This window comes from Podarcis vaucheri (assembly GCF_965113315.1).
Source record: "Podarcis vaucheri genome assembly, chromosome: 7".
NCBI lineage: Eukaryota > Metazoa > Chordata > Lepidosauria > Squamata > Lacertidae > Podarcis > Podarcis vaucheri.
Genome location: NC_138765.1, coordinates 45,096,338 through 45,122,542, shown reverse-complemented (window position 1 = coordinate 45,122,542; position 26,205 = coordinate 45,096,338). Strand labels below are relative to the sequence as shown.

The 26,205-nt window shown below is 42.1% G+C and overlaps 2 long non-coding RNA genes across 2 annotated transcripts in view; one reads left to right on the top strand and one right to left on the bottom strand.

Moving 5' to 3' along the window:
- The first annotated feature begins 117 nt into the window (after positions 1–117).
- Positions 118–24,930, top strand: LOC309537509. Its single transcript, XR_014221937.1, has 3 exons — positions 118–247; positions 4,250–4,321; positions 23,996–24,930. It is a non-coding gene; the product is annotated as an uncharacterized lncRNA (long non-coding RNA).
- LOC309537525 overlaps positions 4,292–26,205 on the bottom strand; it is an 87,216-nt gene continuing 65,302 nt past the window's right edge. Inside the window, exon 3 of the long non-coding RNA XR_014221955.1 lies at positions 4,292–4,591. This is a non-coding gene — a long non-coding RNA (uncharacterized lncRNA). The remainder of the gene's footprint in view (positions 4,592–26,205) is intronic.

Here is a 26,205-nt window from a genome sequence, read left to right as displayed (position 1 = left end):
GGAAACTTTTCGAAGCTGTCAATCAGGGGCCAATCAGCTGACTGTCAGCTGGGACCAGAACTTTTTAACTCCTTCCTGACTGAAAGCGATTTTCCGGAGTCCCTCGGAAGGGGACTCCCATTTTTCATTCTTCAAAAGCGGGGGGCAGAGCCCCTATTTATCTCCACCGGGCATTACAGTTAGGAATAGAGAAAAGCCAAGGGGATGTTTTGTCTCGTGGCTGGGGATGGCTGGTGTTGTTCAGTAGGTAAGGATGCTCCCTAACATTCCTTGCTTGTATGAGTGCTTGCATGCGTTGGCTTGTACATCTCGAGCTAACTTTTTTTCTAGGCTGGTAGCGTTTGCAAAAAAATAAATAAATATGTCTGTTTGGTTAACACTGATCTCCGCGTTGGGACTTTGCCCGGAGTTGTCCTAAGGCTTGATCTTCGCCCACCCTTTTCCCCCTTAAGTATCCCCCCCCCCGCCCGCCCGCGTGGAGCAGACACGCGCTCACAGATTCCAAATTTCAAAAATTGCGAGGAGTGATCTAGCGAGGACACGTGCTAAGGAGAGCGAGGAGGCTGGGGTTCCACGGACTTCCGGGGGTGGTGGAAGAAGATTATACACCACACCAGCTCAATCTTTTCTTCCTTTCCGCGGGGAGAAGGATGGGTCAGTGATGGGGATGAACGGTGCTGTTGGATAGCCCTCGTGGCTCCAACTCGCATCAGCATCTTTGGAGGACTTATGGGCTTGGGAAGAGTTAATCCGGAGAGCATTTCTCTCCAACCGCCCCCCCCCCATCCCCAAGCAGGAGCAAGTCCAAGACTTTCCTCTTTACAAATTTCAGGCACCCTTTGGCCTTTGCTCCGGTGTCATGGAACCATCTGATTTCGCAAGCCGCGCCTCTGCTTCATTTTTTTTTTTTCATTTTTCTTCTTCCGATACCCGATCTCCCCGCCCACCTCCCATCGATGGATCTGCGAGAGGGTCAAAATGTTAAGAAAAGTTGCTAATTGCCAGCCACCGGCAGCCCGCTTCCCGCCTCTCCCCTCCCCCGCGGTCAATGGCTTTGCATAGTAACAAATAAAGTTTTGCCTTAAAAGATGTCCCAAGTTTTAAATGAACTGCATTTGAAGAAATAGCGACAGAGTCCCTTAATATTATTTATCCAGATCCCCTTTGGAAATGGGTGGCGATCTATTCATTTAATACGCAAAATAATAATAACAATATTAATAATAATCGCGTTTCGTTTCTCTCTTTTGGAGGGGAGACGGGGGCGGGGGAAGGAATGTCGCCAAAAACAAACAACGCCGAAAAGCTGCGCGAAGTGAAAAAATCCTTCTTGAATGGGTTCCGTTTAAACCTCGACAGCGCCACCTTTCGGCACAGATCGGTTTCGAGTTGAACAGCTTCCAATTTTTTAGATGAAGGAAAAAAATCCATAAAATAAAAGCCCTTTTTAAAAAAGAGAGAGAAAAAGGAAAGTTTAGACAGCCTGACATTAACCCCTCGAAGTCAATGGATTCTCGAAGCTATAAACCTCTATAATTTCTCTATTTAGGATGCAGCCTGCAGTATTTTTCTAGGAAGTGAGAAGGAAAGGGGATTGTTCCTGGTAGCGGTGTCTGTTCCAGGGATGTGTGTGTGAGAGAGGGAGAGAGATAAGACAAAAATCTTTAAAACTGCCAGCCTTGATTTTCAACTGACTTTATGGCAACATCAATAGAATTAAAGTTACTTGTAATTCAGTGATAAATGAGATGTCTCTAGTAAGTAAGATTAAGTGCAGTGCTATAAAGTTGTTTATCTGAAAAGTAATTCTCAGAAACCCGACTCCTGACACTTAGTCATATATTAAACCAGCCTTTTGAACATTGTACTTCAGTGCAATGGCTTCTGCATGTTTTCAGAATTTCCTGTTTAAAATTTTATACTAAGTAGCTGTTTGTAGAGGCTTCTCATCTGACTTCGAAGTCCTCATTCCCAGTAGTAACAAAATCCCAGGTTGGTAAAGAAAATATGTGTTTTGCGTATTCTGACATATCTCAGCCTTTGCAGTCAGGATTTTTAATATCAAGGTATGCCACGTGTGTCATCCACAGACTTTTACACAAGACTTTTGAGTGTGTCACAAGCTGATAACAAAGCTGAAAAAATGTTAATTATTGTGGGTCACTATAAGGGAATAATGTAAAAGCTGAGGTCTCAGGTGAAACTTGAGAAAACAGTATTTATGAGAAAGTTAATAGGATGTGTCCAGTTTGATTTCCCATTTTGGAGGACTTGGTTGGAATTGTCAACAAAAACTACTCACTCATCCTCATAAATCTCAACCACGACAGTCTAATTCCTTCTATTTGGTTTTTCCCGGAGCAAGATGAATGTTACACGATAGATCACTTAGCTCCTTCCCTCCCATGAATCACAGCCATGTGTGAATACTTTTAAATGAAAACTTATTGCTCTTTGGCAATTCACACTTGCAGCAATTGCACGGAATTAGAAACATCTCCTCAGTGGGAGGGGCACAAAAACAAAACCAGTCTCTTTGGACAGAGGCATTTTAACATGCTATATCTCCAGAATTAGTGTGTGTCCTCCCCCTCCCAAACCTGAGTAAGCTTTGAAAGCTAAAACAGGGAATTCAAAGTACTGTATTGTGTGGCTAACAGAATCTGAGCTGATATTTAGCAATGCAAATAAAGTGCTGTTAACTCAACTGGGCTCTGGCCCCCAAAATATCAAATCAAATTACTGGTTATGCCAGATTATCCTTATTTGACTGTTCGAGGTGACGGGACTGTCAAATGTTGTCTATTATGTAGCTCACCATGGGGACTGTGAACAGTTTTAAAGAAAACCTTCGAAAGGAAGATCACGACTGTCCTCTTTCCTGCAACATATAATTCTCATTTTGGCAGCATTTTCCTGTATTATTTAGCTTCTCACAATGGATGTCTAAACATTTACAGTTCTCTATTAGGAGTGTTTCTTCTCTAACAATTGCACACTTTCATTTCAATTAGAGGCATTCAACCCTCTGTCTTTCTGCAGCAATGACAGGCCAAATTCCCTCAGTCTGCCCCCCCTGCTATTTTTTGTTTGCTTGAAGTCTTTCTATCAATCTACAATCACTAATGCCCTGCTTTAATATTCTCCTTTTCAAGAATTGCCCTCTTGAAGAAAGCACAGTTTAAAACTGGGGTTCCACATGCTAACTTCAGTTACTTAAAAACCTCCTGAATTGGAGTAGATGCATGCATGTATGTCTGTGTTTGTATATACCTATTTATCTCTACTTATATTTATTTTCTGCAGAAAAGTACAAACGATTCAATGCAATATGTAACACTGTCAGTGTACCATCCCTGCCTCAGTGAGGGGGGCAGGGGAAGCCTCAAGTGCATATGAAAGACTTCCTTAGCTGAGTAAACAAGCAGAGGAGGGCTTAGAAAGTAGGCAATACACCTCTTGTGAGTTATATTGACTTTGAGTGTCATTTGTTATGACTTAAACAAACTCATCTATCAAGGCCAGCACATTAAGTACAGTTACTGCACCTTTTGTTTATCCAGTGTCTTATTTTATGGCGCAGAACTGAATGGTGTCCGCTGAATTTAAGTATGAAAAGCAACCAAATTGATTTCCCAAAGACTTCCACGGGGTAACAAAAGGCGAAGGCATCAACAGCTCTTAGGCACAGAGCTAGATAAATCCTTTTAACAGTGCTTCGGATCCGTTAACGGGGCAAGCAAATAACAAATCACTGTTAGCAGATTTACGAGAAAGAAATAATAGAATCAGACGAGATAATCTGATAGGGGTAAAATTGCTGAGGAAACAAGTCTTACTTCACATACATAGCTATGAAACAGCAGTCTGATAACTAGAAGCCATCACAAATAGGTGAATTATGATGGAAATAATCATCCTTGTAATTCAGTGTTTATTAATCCTTTTCTTTTTAAACAACTCACAGATGTCCAAGCAATGCGTCTCTCTCTTTGAAGATCCATTAATCACACACACATATTTATTGGGTGTAATTTACTATTTGTATCACCTGTATTTTATTTCATAATTGAACATTCTGCATTCAAATTTATGTAATGCATTAGGCCTGCAAACATATTTCTGCCTGATTAGCATAAATAGTCACTTCATGAATTACTAACAAAGTTGATCTGGAAAATATTGGCGTATTATTTTATTAAGTGGAACACAAACATATGTCCAATAAATTCTTGTTTTCTGGTGGCAGGAAGGAATACAGAATGATCCAGGCGGTGGTGTCTCAGTGTGGGGAAGAGGAAAGACTAAGCTGAGTTAATTTGTATGTATGAAATTAATTTGCCCTGTCAACCCTTCTGTTTATCTTTAATAAAGAGGAATGCCCATGTCTGTTTCAGAGGCATGAATCATGAGACAACAAAAGGCAGCAGTTATATACACACATATATTTGTGATTTCCCTTTTCTAATTTCTTGTATGGATTGCATTGTCTGGAGGTCAAATCTGACGCTGTATTTTGTTGATAATTCTGCTTCTTGTTGGGATAAATTGGAAGTTTGGTCTGAGACTAGCAGATTAGATCCAAATGCAGCTGCAATAACAAATTGAGTAGAAATCATATTCCAATTCCTTTTTCCACCCCCTTTATTTAATCACTGTGGCTTCAATCCAGTGTGCAGTTATGCATGCTTAAGCCCCATCGAAACCAATAAGAATCGAGCATGCATAATTATGTGCTGCATCACAGCGTATCCATTTAAACAACTGTGAGAAACTCAGGGAAACCATATGATTTTGGTGTTGAATGGAATCCTTTCCCCTCTTTTCTTAAGGCTGATTCTCACAACTGACTACACCATGGCAAAAGCAGCTGCTGCTCAAATTAACTTGTACCCACTGATGCTACCAATGGCACATGCACACCGACCCTTTTGTATTCTGCTTTGAGTAGGACTTGCAGCATGCTGGAAGTCGATGTACATCATGTTCTATTGACGGTCAGCATGCATCTACTCATTTACACATACAGTACCGGGGTGGGGTGGGGTGGGGAGATGGGACTTAGCTAAAGAAGATTTAAAGACTTCATACATTATCATCCAAATCTAGCAAAGGAAATCCACTCGTAGAAGCAGGCTATGTTACAATGTTCATCAGGGCACTCATGTGAATGGGCCTGTGCCATCAAAAACAAGGCCTATTTGTTGTACACAAGATGACCTGTTTATTGAGCATCCATCTTTATTTGTTTGCACAAAGCTTACACAATGTCTGGTCTTTATAGAGTATTCGTCCCGATTTGCTTTCAGTGAGATTATATGACAATGAACATTTATCATGCATTCATCCTGATTTGCTTGTGTGGTGGCTATACGTCTTCCTGTTAATTATTCATTCTACACTTTACAGTGCATTTCCCCGTCACTTTCCTAACTGCAATAATTTAATTTTTTTTAAGGGGATCCGTTGCACCAGGGTGGCAATTTAACCCACTTCAGTTTAATCTAAATTTCTGATATGTGCTTGAAACTCTCCTGCAAGTTGCTAACAATCTAGAGATTTTTTAATTTTTTTTTTACTATATTAGGTATGCATATAAAATAACACAGTAACGTGATATGGGCATACACAATAGGAAACTTCTTGTTGATTGTAGTTCCTTGGGGCGTGTACTCATCTGTGATGAGTAGGGAATGGGAGAATCTGTCCATTTTAGTTTCTCTCAGATTTTATTTTATTTTTTCTACACTTCAGTTCTCTACATTTCCACATCAGTTTGTGGATTATTATTTTTTTTAAAAAGCAAGTCCTCATGAAAATTCAGCAACATTTTAGTGCAAATGTCTCCTAATATGCACATATTTGCATGCAATTGTGTATACTAAGCACGTATTTGTAAATCAGCTTCCCCTCTTTGCACACTCTGCCTTCATATATGCATTTTTGTACACATTACAGTGGTACCTTGGGTTACATACGCTTAAGGTTTCATACGCTTCAGGTTACAGACTCTGCTAACCCAGAAATAGTATCTCAGGTTAAGAACTTTGCTTCAGGATGAGAACAGAAATCGTGCTCCGGCGGCACGGCAGCAGCAGGAGGCCCCATTAGCTAAAGTGGTGCTTCAGGTTAAGAACAGTTTCAGGTTAAGAACGGACCTCTGGAACGAATTAAGTACTTAACCGAAGGTACCACTGTACTTGGCTGGAGAACTGTACTGAAAAATTCAGAGAAGTGGTGAATGTGTTTCAGTTTGTGTGTTGTTTCAAAAAGTGAACATTAGTTATGTTAGCCTGAAAATGTGAACTGAATCAAATTTCCCCCTATCGCTAGTGACAAGATATATTTTATAGATATCATGTAGGATACAGTGGAACAAAATTCACATCCATGGAACACGACTTCCCCACCTTTGCTTTCCTGCTGCATCTCCTTGCACCACCTGCATATCTGCTCCTGGGGGTAGAGTGACCCTTGGGAATACTAGGAAATGGTGCGTGGAGTTATAGATGGATGGGAATTGACATAAATTGCCCCTTCCCTTAGGGGAGCAGAAGAGAAACTTAGGATTCAATCCAATGTTCTTTGCAAGAGGCTAGTAGAGGTGTACAATCGAGTTGTACATACATGTAGCACATAGAGCTGCATTACCAGTGATAATAGTGCTGAAACCAGTGATCTCTCCAAGGTGGGGGAGATCAAGGGTGCAAATCCAGCCTTTGCTCTTGCCTCCCACACTATGAACAGACTATTACCAAATAACTGACTGGGTCTATGCATGCATAACAGTTTACCTCTGCTTGTGGGTATTGTGGGAAGTGCGCTTGCAGCTTTTGTTTATGCAGTTTAGTATCCAGTTGCGCAGAGGAGAGGAACCTGTGGCCTACAACTCGCAGCATCCCTGGCCATTGGCAGTACTGACTAGGACTAATGGGAGTTGTAGTCCAGCAGCAGGTAGAGGAGATGCCAGTCTATGCCCGCTGTGCGATCTGAGTGCACCTTCATAACCCACCACAAGGAATGTGGGTACGTTGCAATAAATAGCAATGGCTAAGTAGCACTGTTGCACAACAAATGCACCTTAAAAAACAACCTTTTGTGATAAGAAAAGTGACTGAAAACTGCAGTGGAAAGGACAGAGCAACAACGATTTGACGGTGACACCATGTAACCTCCATGCAAATTTTGTGAAAACAAATCAGGATGACTGCACAATACAGTGGTACCATGGGTTACATACGCTTCAGGTTACATACGCTTCAGGTTACACACTCAACTAAGCCAGAAATAGTGCTTCAGGTTAAGAACTTTGCTTCAGGATAGGAACAGAAATAGGGCTCCGGCAGCGCAGCAGCAGCAGGAGGCCCCATTAGCTAAAGTGGTGCTTCAGGTTAAGAACAGTTTCAGGTTAAGTATGGACCTCCGGAATGAATTAAGTACTTAACCCGAGGTACCACTGTATATACTTCAGCGGGAAATGCCCCAGATGTCAGTTTATGGACAAACAAAATCAACACCCCACTGTATAAAAGCACCCAGCTAGTATATCTGGGCGAATAGATAGGTAAGTGTGCTATCTCCCCCCCGCCCCTCGCTCTTGCTGTTCCCTGAATTTTCTTGAGACTACTATAATCCATTTCTCTGGCTACAGCTTTCTGACCAGTTGGAATGTGTGTACTTTCTCTTTATTTTTTCAGGCTCATCTTTTTAAACCTACCCAGAACATCAAGTTGGACTCTGCTTGTTGGTAAATGTGGTAGCTTCCTCCTTTTCTCTTGCTGTTCTTTTCTCTAATGTCCCCACCCCAGTCTATTACATATTTTAGACATAGATTCCAACCCCTCCTTATCATAAACTCCTCCTTTTTTAAAAAAGGAATGTCTAAATCTCAATGTAGTTTGTATATATGTGTTTGTGTTCCCTTTTGCTACAGCATTTATACAGTTTGATTATCCATTCCATGTACTTACCCCCCCCCAAAAAAATATGCTTTTCGAAAACTTCATTGCTAAACAAATCTAATATTGTTTTGAACCCAAATTCTGACTCGTGTTGTAGCTAATACATCTGAAATATTTTTGAGTTATGGAAAAATTTAGAATTTTAATGAGATTTCACATTTTATAAGAAGAAAGCTACCTATCTGCTAATCAGCAAATCAGATGTGATGGAAGATGGCAGGCAAATTTTAACAGCATTTACTAAGACACAAATTGTTAAATCTCATGTAAAATTGTATATGTATGCTGTTTTTAAAATGCAAGTACTGAGAAGGCGGGGGGGGGGGGGAGAGGAGAGGAGAGAGAACCTCATTAAATAAATTGAAATAAAGCTTTAAAGCCGAAAGTCAACAACTCATGCTGAAGTTTTTGTTCTTTACAGTTTGAACATGACTTTCATGTGATTTTATGTTAAATTAACTGCTGTTTACTGTAGGTTGAACTGCAAACCATCAATCACCAATCCAATGCATATCATGTAATTCCTTCGGGGGGGGGGCAACTTGAATGCAATAGGTAGGACATAGGGCATAAACCATATGTCGTATCTTAACAACCCCGAAAAATGTGTTCTGATCAGTTGGGATCTGGGTACTACGCTTTCATTTCCTCTGTTTCTGATGTTCAGCCCTCATATAGGCAAAATAGGGCCACCCATGCATAAGATGGTGGGGAAGGGCAAGGGCTGTAGCTCAGTGGTAGAGTATCTGCCTTGCATGCAAAGGTCCCAAGCTCAGTCCCCAGCATCTCCAGGTAGGGCTGAGAGTAGACCTTGACTGAAACCTAGAAGAACTAGTGCTCAGATAGTGCTTAGATAGACCCATACTGGGTGTAAGGCAGTTTCTATGTTCCTAAGAGAAAGGTATCCATAGGCTTAGGGGAACCTCAAAGTTTGCAGATGAACAGAAAATATTTAGCAGGGGGATGGGGGGGGAATGATGCAGCTGCAACTCAGGAAGCAACCAACCATCACACTCCCCAATCTCAGCTCTTTCAACCATCCCACTCATGAACGCTTCCCTGCCCTAAATAGTAGGCACTTGCTGTCCAAGAGCTTTGCCATCAAAACAAGTGATGTCCAGAGGGTCGTTAGCACAATGGGACCTGGCATTACTCATGTATTAGTCATTTTTTTTTAATCACAAGCTTTTTACTTTCACCCAATGAGATAGATCTGCTGATGTCAGAGAGTGAACAGGTCAAAACCCACAGTGCTCTGCTGCTGAAATGGCACATAGGTTTTCATTATGCCCAAGGATGTCTAACGTAGAAAGAATGTGTGAGAAAGATTAAGAGCATTAAAGCAAGGCCTCTGGATACATTTATTTCAAGGGGGCAGTTTTGCAGTGGTCAAATTAACACAAGGGGTTGGTTTGGTGGGGGCGGGGGCAAGCCTGCCCAAAGAATTTGAGACCTCGAGTTTAATAACTGGCATTTGGAAGGTACAGTGCACAGAGGTGTTGATGTGCTTTTTGGGTGTGTGTGTGTAAATAAAACGGGGCATTAAAAATTTGAGGGCTGTATGCAACATTCTCTGTCTGCTAGTGCAAGGATTTTTACACTAGCAGATAGGTGAGTTTTAATTGTTTTGTACAACAGAGGAATCCAACACAACAGTTGTACTAGCAAAAACTCCTTGCACAACAGATTGTGCCCAAAAGTTACCAGCAATCTGCTCAGGCATTCTCTTGCAGAACAACATTCTGCTGGTGCAAAGGATTTCACCAGCAGAACAAGAATATCACTAAGTGACTTTAACTGAATGCTACATTGGATACAACCCCATATCTTGATTATCCAGTCATAAATACAGTCTTGTGCTATCCACAAGAAGAGTCCTGATAGATCAGTCTATAGAACTTTCTATACCCCCATTCTGTTTCCCACAGATTTGGCTAGGCAGATCTATTTACAGCACAGTTCTTACCATGTCTACAGAAGTAGGCATGGGGGAGGCATCCAGTTCAGTTCAGATTCTACCTAATTTGCAGTTCTCAAAACTACGTACCACTCAAAACACAGCTATCTGTTGAAATTCACACTTTTCTGAATTTTGCAATGCAATTCTCCAGCCAAATAATGAGTAGATTATGGAAAATTTTGAATAAAAATGTATACATTAGTGAAAATAATTTATATACAAATGAACCATACTAGAAGAAATTGCTTGCTTGGAAAAATACATACATTAGGCAAAATTGAAAGAGTGGGTTGGGGGATCTGATGGGAAGAGTGTTTGGGGCGAGATGTGAGGGGAGGGGTGGCCAGCTAGCTGTAAAGGGAGAGTGGTTGGCAATGACTTAGGGTTTTTTGTGGTATTGGGTAGCAGATAGGCAGGGCTGACAAGCAATGCAAGCAGGGGAACAGCCTCTGGTCTTTAAAATATATGTACAGTGCTTTGAAAATTTTAGAAGTAGGTACCACTGAATTCAATGTAATTTACAAGGTGGTGCTCTCCAAATATTGTTGGACTGCAGCTGCCCTCAGTTCCAGCCAGCATGACCAAAGGAAATTGTAGTCCAGCAACATCTGGCAGGCATCACCTTGGATAAGCTGGGGTTACAGCATTTTAGCCACCAGTGTACAAGACAAAAGGGTGGTATCCAACCAAGTTTTACTGAGGATAGACCAGTTGAAATGAATGGGCCTAACTTAGTAATGTTCATTCATTTCAATGAGTCGACCCAAAATAAAACTTAGATGAATCATGGGTGGTAGTCAACTTTCTGTAGCAGTCAACATATTGAGGTCTTGGAATGTGAAGTGTGTGTCTAACTAACCCCAAACCTGATAAACTAAAGAAGCCCCTTAGGCAGTGGTGAATGTTAATGAAAGGCTTAGATTTGAAGTGCTGGAGACATTTGGAGATGAGACAGAATCACATCACTTCTAATCCTAGTCAATATTTGGACAGAGCAGAGCAATTGTCCCCCGCCCCCCACTGCCCCATTCACATCCGGACACTCCAGAATGTTTAACACAGAATCACTAATGAGAATTAGATAACTTCTACATAATCAGTTTCTAGCATACATTGGCATCATTCCCACTCTGCTTTTTGTTTGTGCTTTGCATTATCTAGTACATTGGGTAGCCATTAACTTTCGTACAGAGCCAGAACTTTGCAGCTGGAAGGATTTAATGAGGACACTAATAATTTATTCTCCAGCCCTCAACTCTCCCCACCATTCCATTAAAGTTGGTGGGTTGTATTCAACTAAGTTCTACTTAGAATAGACCCACTGAAATGAATAGATGTAAGTTAGTCAGGTCTGTAAATTTCACTGGGTCTACTCTGTGTACATGAATACAGCCCATCAGAATTTCTCTGACATAAATGCATAAATTATGGCTCACACAAGTACAAGCTATGGAGAATAAGCACGAAGCAGTAGCTAGGGAGTTGGACTTGGACTAGGGGGACCCAGGTTCAAACCCCTGGGGGGCTATGAAACTCTCTGGATCACAATGGGCCACTTGCGCAATGTATCCTACTTCACAATGTTGCTGTGGATCAAAAGAGTGGTTACCTCACCTATGAGCATCCTGAGCATTTGGGGAACATTGAGGGGAAGGGTGGGGCATCAGTTTGAGACGTGGTAGGCTACACAACAAAAATAGTCTTGAACATTTTAGGCTCTTATAAAGGAGGTTTGGTGGCATACTGCACATGCTTAGTAATTCAAATCTGCATAGTTGCATAAAATTGAAGTGTTTTATTTTCAAGGACCAGGGTTTATTTTTTAAATGATTATATATTTCATTTATATCCTGCCTCTGCCTTTCTTCCTAAAAGCTCACAGGAGTGCACATAGGTCAGGCACAGGCAAACTCGGCCCTTCAGATGTTTTCGGACTACAACTCCCATGATCCCTAGCTAGCAGGACCAGCGGTCAGGGATGATGGGAATTGTAGTCTCAAAACATCTGGAGGGCTGAGTTTGCCTATGCCTGACACAGGTCTTTTGACACTCCTTCTCTTAGCCTCACTAAAGCCCACTGAGAAAGGCTTTATGCAAGCTAAATTTCTGCCCAACCCCTCGCACTACCATGCTGGCTCTCTTTAATCTGTTTTTTAATCTGGCAACAAAATAAACAAACAAGAGAATAAGCAAACAAGCTTTTTGTTCTACCTCTAGTGTCAGAGCCAGTCTGGCTCTGAATGCCAGCTTCTGGGAATTTCAAGCACAGAGTATGTTACTGTTGCACTCAGGTCCTGCTTCCCAGAGGCATCCAGTTGGCCACTGTGTGGACATAGGGCTGGACTAGATGGGCCTGATCCAGCAGCCAGGCTCTTACGTTGCTAAGCAAATTAAAATAAAATGCAAAGCCAAGCTAGAGAGAAATGGACAGTTATGTGAGAATCTGTCACTTTCATGTTTTCTCATGACCTGTTCTTTTTTTAAATGTTTAAAAAAGGGCAGAATTTCGCACCACAAGGAGTGATTTGGCTTGACACCAGATTCCTGCAAAGAAGCTGCCAGGTTTTGGTACTGGCAGGACACTTGATCTCCAGTCTCCCCATTAATGAAGGAAATAAACAGCCTTGCTTGTTTTCCTTCTGCCAGCCCAGACAAAGTGAACTTTACATCCAGCAGTTGTCCTGGATTTGATCTTGGGGTCAGGAGTACAAGTGTTTCAATGGCCAGTGAGTATGTGTGTTTTTCTGCTCAAACAGCAATGATTCACAAGCTCATTATCTCCTTTATCACCTGTTTTTGAAACAATGGAATGATCAGGAGAGTATCATCTTCAAGGCTGTTTGATGGCAGGTGGTGGATTTAGAAGTCCTGCTTCCTCCCGGTGGAAGAGCTCCAGAATCATTTTCATGATCAAATTCACAAGGCTGGCTTGTTCTGTGAGGAAACATATGTGAGTGACACATAAAGGTGGGCCACCAGAAGCCTCCTGAGAATGTGACACTATTTGTCACATTCAAAGAAGATCCTGTACTTAGTCCAATGGCTGCATTACGTTTTTGATTCATAGCACTGCTAAGGATCAACAGTGCAGGTCTGCCCTGCCTCTGGTCATCTTGGCAGAGGTATATTTTCCTGCAGGATATATCTATTATTTTGGCTTCTTGACCACCCTTGTGGTTGGTTGGTTTCCTCTTTAGCTTTTCCTAGTCTGTATTTGTTTGTCTTGTCATCCCCCCCTTCCTTCATTGACATTAAATCAACCAACCAACCAATCAATCAAATTCCCTGGGTGCACACCCTAATGAAATACACTGCACATGCCAAGTCCACACTGACGAACACTTAAAAGAAGTCATTTTAATATATATGAAGTGGCAGAAAATTTGAAGAGATTCGTTCCAATTTATGGATTCTGTATCTGATTTACTTGTGCACATCTAGCAATTTCAGATCTGCCGATTGCTTCAAAGGCTCTCTGCCCATTACACCACCACCACCAGAGTGTTTTTATCACTTACTGTAAATGTGCTAATATAATGTTTTAATTAAACATATAAAGTGCATCAAATAAATTTATGGATGCTGCCAAAATTGGCAGAAGGGTGGGATGAAAACAAAGTCTTCTCTTTGCAAAATTTCTTGTTGTCTGCACCATGTTGTGACCCTGTTAAGTTTAAATGTTTCAGCTGGTGTCTATAGAACAAGGGTTGAGATTCCTGACCCAACCTGCTATCATATGCTGGGCATTAAAAGCACCGTAACAGGGACTGTCACAACATATCTCACTGCAATAACAAGCATTAACAGTTAGCCTTGCCTTTTGAACAACAGTGTAATGCTAGATTTAGGGATGAAGGAGAACTCTGATCCAGTTTGCAGTGAAGGCAATCATACAGGATTGGCACTTTCTGAAGCATTACATGAACTGAAACATAGTCATCCTTCAAAATTTGCACTTCTCTGAATTTCACAGTGCAGTTCTCCAGCTAAGTAACATGTACAAAATGCATGTATTTTGGTAGAGCATATCATTGGGTATATTAGTGAAAATAACATACAAATATGCACTTTGTTAGGTAAAATTGCATACAAAATTGTGTGCATTAGGAGAAATTCACACTAAAATGCTGGTGAATTTTCTTTAAAAAAAAAGTTCATACCTAATATGAACATCACAATCAGATTTGGCAGAGAGGAGCAAAAATGAATGATTCCTTTTCCCCACCAGCAGGAGAGTTGAAAAATGTTATTCAGCATTTTTCTGCAAGGAAGACTCCCCCCCCCACAATTTTTCCATGACAGAGTCAATGTCCAGGAAGTCAATGATTTCCAAGAATGACACGGATAACCTGTAATAGGAAAGGTAAAGGTTGACCCATTGAGACATGCAGATAACCTGCTTTGGCCATTTCCAATAATATGTAACATGCCATTCTTAGGTTAAGAAAAGCTAACTAAATATTACATTCCCTAATTGCAATAATTAATGGGTGGAAAGGTTATTCCAGGATACATGGACAGCTTGTTTTAGCGAAGGCTCTATTATCAGGCTACCAATGTAACTTCACTGAGAGTTTGAAAAATAAAGCTTTTTTCTTTTGCTATCAGAGAAACTTATGCACCCTGCAAAACCCCCCCCCACATTTATTCCATATAACTTTAGGTAATTGCACACATGAGCAGTCTGGCATAATTGCTGGCATCTATGTGATGCCATTTGGATCCTGTAGTCACATAGGGGCAACAGCAATGGTGGCTGATGTCCGTTGGGTGGAAGGCTAATGTCTTAGCAATGAGTCTACTTAGACCTCAGTCCTATGCTATTTCCTATCATGTTCCATTAGCAAGAAAGAGATAAATTCATTTGACAGGTTGTTTTCAACTGCCCCCTCTCCAGACATCTTTTTATTGTGCATTCTTGATTATTTGTGCTCCTGACTGAATGAGGGTGGTTAGCTGCAATCCTGCTTTTAATACTGTTTGCGCCTACAAAGGCTTCAGGGTTCACGTACTTCTTTGTTTTCCATCAGTGCATGTCCTGTAACTTCCTGCTGAAATCTTGCACCTCCTTAGACCACAAATGTTCAGGGTGTGTGTGTGTCACTCTTGTTGTGTGTCCCCTCCAGACAGCAATAATGCAATCACACTGGGGAAGCATCACAGAACAACTAAAGAAGGGGAATGACATGTGGCTGGTTCACTATAAACACACCACTATTGCACAATGATTGTGTCAATGACATGTTGTAGAATATATCTGCAAAAGAGAACATTGCTGTGGAGATGTCCTCAATCTTGTCTGTGATCAGATAACTATTGGAATGTAATATGGGATACCATGTTAGTATCTACTCCACTACCGAGACAGATAATTCACTAGCAAATCAAATCAAGAAATTATTCTGGAAACATCTTAGGGACATAAGCAAATAACACATCACCAGTATTTTTTAACAACTTCCAGCCTTAATCAGGTCTATACTGCCATGAGTGTGGCAACTGCCAATTCTAGTGGAGGCCAATTACACCCGGAATGTAATCGTCCGGGCATGTTTTGAGTAAATAGTTAACTCTTCTCACTTGGAAGAAGCATTTATTGAAAAGTTTGCCTTCACATACAAATGCAAATGATATGTGAATGTTTCATCTTTCAAATGGAGACCGTAGACAAATGCTAGTCATTAGAAACATTTCCGTGCATTTATATTAGGCTGTCCTCTAAAAGACTTTTCAGACAAATATGTCATCAAGATATTCAAAACCATGTAATCTTATCCAAAGTTTCATCTATCAACAGCACAGTTTTCATCTCTCGCAGCTGTGTGTGTCAGAATATGCAGGCAGATTAGGCAGCTGATAGGGAGAGAGAGAGGGAGGGAGGGAGGGTGGGGGCGAGTGATGGGAAAGAGGGACTCTGTCATCAACCTAACAAGAAAGACTGGGGGTAGGGGAGAGAGAGAGAGAAGGAGAGAGAGAGAAGAGGAAAAAGAGAAAGATACAGTCCATTCCCTAGGCGTCCTTCCTACAAGTAGGAGAGGCATTCAGGAGATTTTCAAAGGTCCGCCAGGGTGTTGCACCTGGCTCCTGTCACGTCGGAGGGCAGGATGAAATGAGTCAGAGGTGAAAGGAGGTAAAAGAAGTCTGGAGCCAGCTCTACAGCAGAGCCAGCTAACTGCCGGGGTTAGTGGCACAGCAGTGAGGCAATCACAATGAGGTGGTGGCAGCAGCAGTTTCCCTTAGTGCAGGGGTCGGCAACCTAAGGCCCAGGGGCCACAAGTGACCCATGGGGGTCATTTAACCGGCCCACAAGCCGCCGCAAACTGAGCTGCTCACTCAGCGAGACCCCGTGTGCTGTGCTAAATCAGTGCAGTGCGGGGACTTGCTTCCACGGCACCGGAAATCACGTCTGTGGGTGCGCTCAGGCCCACGGAGGGATCTCCGCTGGAGTGAACCGGCCCAGGTGAGGTAAACCTTGCCGACCCCTGCCTTAGAGTACAGAAAGCTTCCTTATAATGGAACAGCCCCTTGGTACATCTGGCTTAGTATGACCTACACCAGGGGCCCTTTTTAGCCCAAAGGCCACATTCTATTCTCAGTGATTTTCCAGGGGCCACATGCCAGTGGTGTCCAGGGCCAGAGGCGAAAGTGGGCAGAGCAACAAATGTGAACACTCCAGACACACACATCACCTTTCCACCTAAGCAAGAGGCACCATCAGCATTCAAAAACACATTCCAGTCAGAAACAGGATGCTGCTGGAAATCAGAGGTGTGTGTTCCACACAGCCTATACTGGCCTGCTTCCCTCACATACAGTGGAGGATGCTAATCCAACACTGGTGATAAAGTAGGATTCAATTGCCAGTCTAGACACCTTCCATACATGGAATGGGGGCAGGAAGAAGTACCATCATGTCCTTTGCTTCAGGGAGTAAAATGGCTTGGGCCAGTTCTGTTAATTGCTCAGACCAATAAGGAAGCTTGAGTTGGAGGACTTTCTAAGCCACAGGTAGAAACATCTGACCATTTCTGGCCTATCACTGTTAAGAGACTTGCTTACTGGTGTTTTAACTACCTGACAGCTATTCCTTTCGCCTGGGGTAGGAAACCTTTTTCACCCTAAGGGCCACATTCCATTTTGGGGGGAATCTTTGGGGGAGGGCACATGCCATTGGTAGGTGGGGCTAGATACAAAAGTGGGTGGAGCAACAAATGTAAATTTTACTTCTGTACAGTAGGCTAGTTTCTACACACACTCACACACTCTTCTCTAACCACAACCTAGGCAAGTAAGGAGTCATGAAGCTGGAATTTTAGGTCATTCAGGACTGGAAAAAGAACATACTTCTTCACAAAGCACATAGGTCATATGTGGAACTTGCTACAACAAGATGTAGAGATAGTCATCAACCTGGACAACTTTAAAATGAGGATTAGGCAAATTTATGGAGGGCAAGGCTTTCAGTGCCTACAAATTGCAATGGCTATCAGAGGCAGTTTGCATCTGAATATTAGTTGCTGGGGAACAAATGTGGCAGAGGGCTATTGTGCTCATGTTCTGCATGTGGGTTTCCCACTAGCCACTGTGAGAATAGGACGTTGGGATACATGGACATTTGTTGACCCAGCAGTGCTCTTTTCATGTTTCTATGCAAGACAGGATGCCCTGGAAAAATCTTAGTCAAACAAATCAAAACAAGATATACTGTGTTGCAACACAGTATGTCTTGATTTGTTTGTCTAAGATTTGGTGGGTGGTTCAACACATCTTATCCAACCAGTGCATCTACTGAACAAGTCAATGACTCATAAAAATGGTTGTGCGGAGCATGTCCTTAGCACTGATTCCTATGGGATGTGATAATTTTCGCACATGAAGGACCATGTGCACAATGACCTATATAAAAGTACAACAGGAATGTGGGACAGGAGGCTGTGGCAACATACCCTGGACAGACTACATAGATTGGTTGGCCAATCAGCATATTCATAGCTCAATAAACTCTTGTGTTGAAGTTCATGTACAAATGTGCATTTCCCCCCACTGCTATAATATCTGTCATACTTTTATGCTGCTCTTCCTTTAAGATCATGGTGGCATACATGGGGCTTATAATATTGTGAGATTTGGATGGGTTGGGTGATACATTCACCCAACTGTGTGTTTTGGGTGCAAAAATGTACCTAATCTCTTCACCCTCTCAGCATACCTGTTGGATCTCTGATGTCTTTTTAGAAACAAAGGAATACAGAACATAAGCAGAACTCTGCTGGATCAGGCCAAAGTCCCATCTATTCCAACATCCTCTTCTCATAGTGGTCAACTAGATGCCCATAGAAAAAGCCTGCAAGCAGCACCTGAGCAGGCACTGGTTGCCTTATTGTACATGAATTTATCAACCCTCCCTTTAAAGCAATCTAAGTTGGTGACCATCATTAAATCTCGTGGAAGCAAATTCTGTATTTTAACTATGTTGGCTATGAAGAAAGTGCTTCTTCACACTGGGCTTGTCCACACTTATGCTTGTGCTGTGCCTAGGAAGCACAGGTCTGAGTGGTTTTCCACTTGACCCATGCTTTCTAGGAACAGGTACGAGAAGGTTCCCCCCTTGCCCACTCCTTTCCAAGGGAAAACCTGCTCTTTAGTGATAGATCGGAACAATGAGAGAGCCCCACTACTGAGGCCTCTCCTAGGTTCTTCTTTAAAAACCTGGTGATAAAAGCACCAACTGGCAGGTGGGTCTGGCTGCCATGTAAATTCCCCACAATGCCATTGAGCATTTGTGAGAAAATAAACTAGTGGCTAGCCCCAGCCACATGTCCATGTTTAGACTGGTGCTGTTGTCTACCACTGTTGCCAGGTAATCCCACCAGGATGTATAAATGGAGAAGAGCACCTATTGACAGAGGAAGGGGCCCAGCATTTCAGGATGTCTAGGGCACCCTGAAATGTGAAACTGAAGGTGATTCTCTCTATGTAAAGGTTAAATATATATATGATTCCTTATGACTATAATGCCCATGATGCAGTGCTATTGTGAGTGAATTACACACAGGTTGTTTGAGGTTATGGCTGTAATCCTAAAGACTTTTGTCTGGAGTTAAAGACCAACAATCTCAGTGGGAATTACTTCTGAGTAAACTTGCCTATATGTGTTCTCTAAATATAGCAAATATGGGATTAAATATAATAAGTGGAGTAGTGAAAGAAAGCGAACAAGAATCATGATGGGGTTTTGTTGCCAAAATCCATGGCTCAGGGGGGGAAAAAGCCTCTTGCACATTTTGTGACGGAATTCTGCCAGGAAGCCTTGCACATCCCTGATTATTTTTACTTATTAAATGTCTTACTTAGAAGCTTTGCATTTAACCTGGTTTTAAAAGAGAGGTTTTGTTTCAAGTTGAAAAGACAGAAGCGGGGGGATGAGGAACATAGGCTGCTACGTGATGAAGCAATAGTCTGTAAATTCCTTTATTCCGCTGAGATGTTCTGTTTTGCACAAAGCTTCAGAATGCATACATGGGAGCCTGACTGTCAGCCAAGGTCTGTCAGGTCAAATATCCACTTTTCGAAAAGACCCTTGAGCACATATTGCTGTAAAGGAGCCATTAATGCTTATCAGGAAAAAGGCAGAAAGAAAGAAAGAAAGAAAGAAAGAAAGAAAGAAAGAAAGAAAGAAAGAAAGAGGAAGAGTCATAGTTCAGTGGCAGAGCATACACTTTGCATGCAGAAAGTTCCAGGTTCAATTCCCTGTGTCTCCAGCTAGCACTGCCTGAAACTCTACACAGCTGCTGCAAGTAGGTGCTTACAGTATGGCCCATTGGTCTGACTCAGTAGAAGGCAGCTCCCTATGTCCCTGTGATACTTGATGTAGCAGGGAAGCTGATATTGGCACCAACAGCAACTTCGTTCCTGCAGGAGGTATCTTTAGGGAAGCAGTATTTTCAGAACCACAGCATGGGGAGAAATCTGTTACTTGGCCCTCAAGAAATTTCTTCCTGGCAAGCAGGTCACACAGCGCTTCTCAGCCTGTGGGTCCCCAGATGTTGTTCAACTACAACTCCCATCATCCCTGAGCTCTGGCCTTGCTAGCTAGGGGTGATGGGAGTTGTAGTTCAACAACATCTGGGGACCCACAGGTTAAGAAAGGCTTAGACCATTTCACTGTCAAAGAGCTCCTGTTGTCAGAATGTTTAGTCAGAATCCCCTTTCTTATAATTTATATCCATTGGTTTGGGTCCTACCTTCCGGGGCAGCCAAAAACAAGCTTGCTCCATCTTTCATGAGACTGCCTTTTAGATATTTGAGAAAGGCTGTCAAATCACTTTGTGTGTCCTTGTGTGTAGAAACCTCTGGCTTTTGCATGGCTGGAATGCAATTTACCGTACCAATTACTCTGCCCACTTTTGTCCCTGACCCTGCCCTCCACTGGCATGTGGAACCTGTCAGGTTGCCCATGAGTATGTGGTCTTTGGGTTGAAAAATTTGTGGGCAACCACAAATTGAATTCAGCAATGGCCCTACTTAGCCTCTTCCTCAAGGTTAGGCAGGAAGAGAACAAAGTTATGAGTGACACCTCCTCTCTCTCACATAATCTTTGGGCCATTCTGTGACAATGGCTGGAGTCAAGGACTAGGTGTCCACCTTATCTTTGAATTTCCTGCCTTTTGTTTGTGAGTGTAATGCAATGCTCTGGTTATTAGCTACACGGGGCAGGAATTTTGCTAGTGTTCTCTTATTAAAATGGGCTGTTTATACAATCCATTACATCTCCTTGTATACTTCCCTTCCTCTGTCTCTGTGATTTCTTTTGCTTTAGTGATTTTATAATTAAATTCTCTTCACACAATAAGGAGTTATCATGATATATCCCATTTATTGTGAACAATTTATAAAGAACTTTTGATGTGCAAATGTTTATGGCCATTCCATACTCTCCAGCATTTCCCAGATGAGAACAGAGACAGTCTTGCAGAAAATACAAGGAGGGAAAAATTAATGACAGAAAATTAAATGCAGATTTATTTATTTATTTTTGCAGGATGGGTGTGTGAGTAATTCATCTACCATCAATGCAAGGTTTGGTGTCTGAACACCCTCTTCCCCTTTATACATTGTTGAAGACTCTTCACAGGCTGCTATATAGATGGGCAACTGAATGTGGGCCTCTAGGGCACCTTACCTGGTCGCCAGACCTCTTCCCAGGCCACACCTTCACTGTCCTGCGTTGTAATCTCCTTGAGTGTTTTTGGCTGGCTGGAATGTGTTCCTGAACTTTGATAATAGCTCTTGCGTGTCTGGATGAAGGATGTGTATGTGTAGAAACTAGTCCGCTGTACAAAGGTAAAATCTGCCTTGTTGCTCTGCTCCACTTTTTGAGCCGGCATGTGGCTCTTGGAAGCCCCGCCCCCGGCATGTGGACCTCAAGCTAAAGAAGGTCCCCCAGTCCTACATAAACCAACCAGCATAGTTCACTTGAGATGCACACACACTGAACAATGACAACGAAACAGTGCAGAACTGGCACTATTACAGGGGCCATATAATACTCATTCAAAATAAAAGATAATAGTTAAAAAGTAATGAAACTACAAAAATGAAAAGAATTAAAATGCAAATAGTGAAAACAACACATCAATATTAAACGTCCCCTCCTTAAAAGCAGCCAGTTCCCAAAGACCTGTCTTGAAAGAAACAGTTTTTACCAGCAGATGGAAAGTCAACAAGGAGGGTGTGAGGCTAGTCTCTCTAGGAAGGGAGTGTAAAGTCAAGAGGAAAAGCCACCAAGAAGCCATTTGAAGCAAATACACCCCCCAGATATTTAAAGATGTCCAGAGTTTTAAAAATGCATGACCTAAGCCAGACAGCCTGTCGACAAAATGATAGGGTGTAGGAAAATGCCATATAAGGGAAACAGCAGCATGGGGAAAGGGAAAGGAGTAGAGCTGGAGTTTGCTCATTGAGTTTATCTTCCAATCCACCCAACACTCTCCACTCACAATGTTTGTGGGGAGGGATGCTGATTCTATAAATCTTTTATCTCGGTGCCTTTCCTCCCTATCTTTGGCAAGTTCTCTGAACTAGCTCTTTAAGTGGAGTTTGTTGGTGGCATTTTTAATTTAGTATTGTCTCTTATTTATCCTTAACTCAGCCTTTCTACCTGCTGGCTTCCTCTTCATTCTTTTGCATCCTTCCCAATCCATCCCAGTCTTCTTAGGCAGGGTCACTTCCCTCAATCACATCATCTGGCTTAATTCTGGCCATACGGGAAACCCCCCCCCCATTTTATTTACAGCTTTCAGAATCCTATGCATTTACCCTTCACCTAAAAACCACCCCATCAGTGTTTTTCTATCATCTTCCACCCTTCACAATTTAGCATAGTCCCTTCTTTATTATATAAAAAAGTATTGCAGCTTGTCTATGTCTTAATAATTAACGTATACAGTGGTACCTTGGGTTAAGAAGTTAAGAACTTAATGTGTTCCAGAGGTCCGTTCTTAACCTGAAACTGTTCTTAACCTGAAACACCACTTTAGCTAATGGGGCCTTCTGCTGCCACCAGAGCACAATTTCTGTTCTCATCCTGAAGCAAAGTTCTTAACCCGAGGTACTACTTCTGGGTAAGCGGAGTCTGTAACCTGAAGCATCTGTAACCTGAAGCGTATGTAACCCGAGGTACCACTATAGTCATTAGTTTGGCAAATTTCCCCCCATCCTTTCACCCATGTCTTCCTTTGTGCCCAGGCTCTGCTAGCCTTCAAGTGGGCTCTGAAACATGCACTCTACTCTCCCCTTTGAAAGCATTTCCTGACCCCGAATCAAATGTTATTTGTAGAACTTCAAATATTGCAGCCCATTTGATACACCCCACAATTTAAGGTGTCACTACTAGCACACAAGACCTGAAAGGTTTGGGAGCCAAGCAGTGTTAGAAACAGATATGAAAGCTAGGAGCTAAATGGCACCTTAAACTTGGGTTATGGGCTCAACAATGGAAAGCCTAGGGGTTTTTTTTATATGTAACAATACAAAGCTGAAAATGAATAACTGCAGCTTAAATATTATGTTCATTTTTCATGTGGTCTAGTCCTTCCCCTGCCCATCCCCCTAATATTCATAAGAGGGTCTCTTCTCCAGTCTTCAGAGAGTAGCTGGAAGTGGGGAGGCAGAAAAAGTCCTCCTTTCCTTCCTCTCTGCAGTTTTAATCTGAAATCTTAGGCATAGTACTGCACCCAGAGCTCAGGAACTGCTCGCGCTAATGAAATTCCCTGTCGCAAAATGTGTGTAGAACAATGGGAGTTTCAAATACTAGAGCCAAGTACCTAATATCAACCATCTCAGGTCCTATGACTGGCAGGTGATGATGTTGCTGGGTGCTGTTCTGAACTGCGACAGGGCCTTCTCAGTGGTGGCTCCCTATTTATGGAATGGCTTCCCTGGCTTCCTTAGTAAGGTGAGTCTATCTCCCTTGTTATTAATGTTCAAGAGGAATTAAAAAACATTCCTTTTCACCTAGGCTTTGGAAATATACTATTGCTGGCAACTTTGAAATTATAGTGGTACCTCTGGTTGCAAACAAGATCCGTTCCGGAGGTCCGGCCGGATCTTTAGGTTTTTGCAACCTGAGGATCACTGTTATAGGCATGCGCACAGCAGTATACCGCTTCTGCACATGCACACATGGCGAAACACTTCCGGGTTTGCTGCTTTTACAACCTGAAGTTTATATTACCCAAGGGTAACGTAACCCGAGGTGCTACTGTATTATCTGTGAGCATACATGACTGTTAAACATGTTTTTAGATGCTGCATCCACCTAAGCCTACTCAGAGTAGACCCATGGAAAATAATGGGCCTAAGTTAGTTGTGTCCATTAATTCCAATGGGTATACTCAGGGTAGAACTAACGTTGGATACTGCCCAGTGATTTAAAATTATGTTTAAATCTTTTAACTGCTTTTTTTTTTAATTGCATTGTTTTACTACTTTAGTGTTTGCCTCTCTGGGGTCCTTAGGGAGGAAGGGCCGGAACAGAAGTGTAATAAATCAATAAATAATTATGTTTGTTTAGTCACATGCCTGCCTCGGATCAAAACCAGAGTGTCTTGCGCCATTCAGCCATCAAGCTCGACAGGACCATGTGACCTGGCCTTTATGAAAAAGAAGCTACAGCAATGTCTTTTGAAAGAGCACTGCAAAGATGCAAAGAGCCAGGGCCGTAAGAGAAGAGAGAATGCTGTCTGCCACAAGAGAGCCTGATGATGAAAGCCACCAGTGATTAAAAAAATATTTAATACCAATTAACATGGCAAGCCTATAATATCTACTTATCTAAACTGCTTGGGAATTATCCGCTTTTCACCCCCTAACCTACCCGCTAATTTTCACCAAAAAACACAGGTCAGGCTTTAGCTACCCCAATTAGTTATTTGGATGCCACACAAAGAAGAGGCAGCGTGGTTATCGCAAAAAATGAGAGAGGGGAAGAGAATCGGCAAATCTTAGACATTGTGTTAAAACAACAGATTTTAGGGTGTTTGATTTACCATTCAGCTCCGCGCAGCTGCAGCTTGGGAAATCGGAAACATGCCAAAGAAAAGATGCTGGGGTGTTTAAAAAAATACACACAGGGAGGGAAAAAAGGAGGAGAGAGAAAGAAAAGAAAACCAGAAGAAAGGGAAGTCAAAGATATTTGCAAATTTAACTAGATTTTAAAGTCAGCCTTGGAGAAATAAACCCACAGAGGTTTCCTGTGCGCAGTTTGCTACTAGCTTCTCTGCATGCACAGGTTTCAGCCAGTCGTTTATAGGGCACATCAAAAACCTAAAAAAAAAACCAAAAAATCCAATCTTCTTCCAGTTGCTTATTAATTTATTCACTAAAAGAGTTCTATCTTGCCCTTACCAAAATATGGTCTCCAGGCGGTTTGCGAAAGGGGGGCGTTATAAAAACATAATGCATATGAACAGAAAGATTAAAATTATTCTCATAACTTACATAATTAACAACACCACAAAAATTATGTAACCCATCAGTTTCTAAATGTTGGATGAAAGAGATGGGTTCTTAACTGGTATCTAAACTTATATAAGGTTGTGGTAAGATGCCCCTCAGTGAGGTCATTCCACAGACACAGAGCCACCACTGAAACGACTCTTCTATGGCTTCTGCACTTCATTAAAATCAGTGACCACCAGGAGAGCATCTTCTGCTGATCTTAACAGGTATGTAGGTTGAGACGGGAGAAGGTGTTCTCTCAGAAAGTTTGGGAAAACTTGCCATCTAATCACCTGAACTAATTGTTGCTCACCATAGGTGATCAGCTAATGGCCATTTATAACACCCATTAAAGCTATTCTGAAAGAACCTGTGGACAATGGTCAGAGCTGGGCTAAGATCAGTAGTGAATCGTACTATTGCTACCCAGACAAAGTTCCAGCCTGAAAAGAAAGCCTTTATAGTTCTTCCAGAAGAGGAGGAGCTATTGGCTAGCCTACTAGACACTGGGTGGTTTCATTATGAAGCCTAGGTGCTCCAAAGCAAGTGTGGTGTAGTCTCATTGGACTAGGATCTGGGAGACTAAGGTTCATATCTTCACTCAGCCCCCTGAAGCTCACTGGGTCACCTTGGACCTGACCTATCTCACAGGGTGGTTGTGAGGATAAAATGGGGAGCAGAAGAACCATGCTGCACAAGCTCCTTGCAGGACAGGTAGGTTATAAACAGAATATTTTTCCAAAGTTTGGGGAGGGGTTTTTAACATACAGGCTTTTCCACTTACACATTATTGAACACCAATAAAAAGCTGGGAGAAAGGAATGGAAATAATTCTAACACCTGAGTATGTGTGGTAGTGGAATGGATTTGCATTGTCTACCAATATGGTTGAGGACTAATAGCAGCTGTGAGAAAGTTTAAAGAACTTAGCAAAGAGTCAGTATTAAAAGAAACAGACTAGCTGTGAAAAATCACAGATACACCCACAAACTAAATTGGGGGGGCAAGAGACAATACTTATCATAACCCAGTGTGGTGTAATGGTTAGATTGTCTGCCTAGAACCTGCCTGGGAGACCAGGGTACTAATCCCCACCTGGCATTGAAACTCACTGGATGAAATTGGGCCTGTCACTGCCTTCCAGCGTAACCTAATTCACAGGGTTGTTGTGAGAATAAAATGGGAAGGTGGAAAACCACACTCCTCAGAAAGAGGAGACTGAGAGGAGATAGGATAGCCATATTCAAATATCTAAAGGGCTGTCACATGGAGCAAGCTTGTTCG